We start from the raw sequence: 1,985 nt of genomic DNA on the forward strand, positions 1-1,985 counted from the left end.
AGGTATCTCCTTGTGGTATCAGATGGCTCTTGATACAGCTAGCGAGGAAAACTTCAACACCAGGAATCCGGTGGAGGCTGTGAGACTGATAGAAAATCTAGCAAACAGCAGCAGCACCAAGAACACTGACTTTGAGAGGAAGAAGTCTGTTGCATCCCTAGGGAAGGAGCAGATGGACGAAGTTAGAGCAAAGTTAGATTTGGTTCATGAGCTTCTTAGGAAGCATGTCTGCTCAGCTGAAGGAGAAGAAGATGTGAACTACATTGGAGGTACTGGATTTCAGAGGTCTGGAAACCAGGGTGGAAACATAAACTTCTTTGGCAATGGTTAGAGGAGTAACCAGAGTTCACAGTTCCAGAAACCTTTCAGAAACAAAAGCAGAGGCTATGGAAACTCATTCTACCAGAATCCACCACTACAGACTCAGGAAAGCAAGATTGAAGCGATGCTTGACAGAGTTCTGGAAGTACTGCAACAACTCACTGTGGATTTCAATGGGAAGATAGATTCCGCCTACAACAGTCTGAACACAAGAATTGAGACCTTAGGGACTCAGGTGAGGAAGCTTGAAATGCAAGTGGTTCAGACTGGAGACACTGTAAAGAGGCAAAAAGCCTTGGCTAGAGAGGCAGGAGTTGAGAAAGCAAAACACCACGTTAATGCCATCATAGATGATGATTTTTGGCAATTGATGAAGCATGAGAAGCTTGGAGAAGGAGACTTCGAAGTTAAAAGCTCCTTGAGTTTCGGCGGATCACATTGGTGTCAACCGATGTCAATGGATACACATCGCTCGACAGACCATGACGAAGATCGATTGACAGATTACTCTAAAAATCGGTCGACGTCATCTGCTGAATCGACTGCAGAGTGTAGTACAGTTCGAATCATGACTCATGAGGAATTCACAGAAAAACATCCTCACCCACCCTCCCCTTTCTACGTCAAAATCGATCGACCGCATGAGCCAGCAGTCGACCGACAGAGAGAGACCGATATCGATCGACCCCCCTCACCTCGCCTCGATCGACGGGCACCTATCACCTACCGAGTGCGGTTACCATCTATTGATAATGACCGAATCAACGCACTCAAACCACCACCTAAACCTTAAGCAAACCCACCAAAACCTACAACCAACCCTTCAGACATTACACCAGAGCCAATGCAAGTTGATGAGGCAACTAAAGAAAGAAGGTTAAGGAAAAGGAAGGAGAAGATTCCTAAGAACCTTAAGAGGGAAGCTAATGAGAAGGAGATGGATGGTTTCACTAAGCAAGTCCTCAGAATCCCAGTGGAGAAACCTTTTGATGAAGTTTATTTCACACACCGGTTGTGGATGTTCTTCAGAGAGACTAAGGAGACTGAGGAGGACATTAGGAGAATATTTCATCTTGTCAGGGAAAGGATAAACTAAGGATCACATTGAAGAAGAAGAGTGATCTTGGGAAGTTTGCAATACCATGAGTGGTGAAGGGTATTGAATTTCCCCATGCACTTTGTGACACAGGAGCATCAGTCAGCATACTACCTAAGGTTATGATAGACCAGCTGGGTCTGAAAATAGAGCCTTCATCAGAATCTTTCACCTTCGTGGACCTTTCAGAAAGAAGCTCACGAGGCATCATAAGACACCTTGGGGTACAGATTGGTAATGCCCTTGTCCCAGTAGATTTTCATGTCCTGGACATCAAGCTTAACTGGAACTCTTCACTTCTGCTTGGAAGAGCTTTCCTGGCTACAGTAGGAGCTGTATGTGACATGAACACCAACAGATTGTGTCTGACACTGATAAATCCAGACATCCACTATGACCTAGTTTGAGTTGTGAGACAACATGTCAACCTCGTGGAGCTTGGAAATGATCTTGGCTACATTGCAGCATGCCATTGTGGAGCAGAGTACGAAATAGAGTACTCAGAATCGATCGACACTCACACTGCTTCATCGATCGATTCCAATGAGTCACCGACGACCGATGAACA

Source organism: Brassica oleracea, chromosome C6, assembly GCF_000695525.1.
Source record: "Brassica oleracea var. oleracea cultivar TO1000 chromosome C6, BOL, whole genome shotgun sequence".
Classification (NCBI taxonomy): Eukaryota; Viridiplantae; Streptophyta; class Magnoliopsida; order Brassicales; family Brassicaceae; genus Brassica; species Brassica oleracea.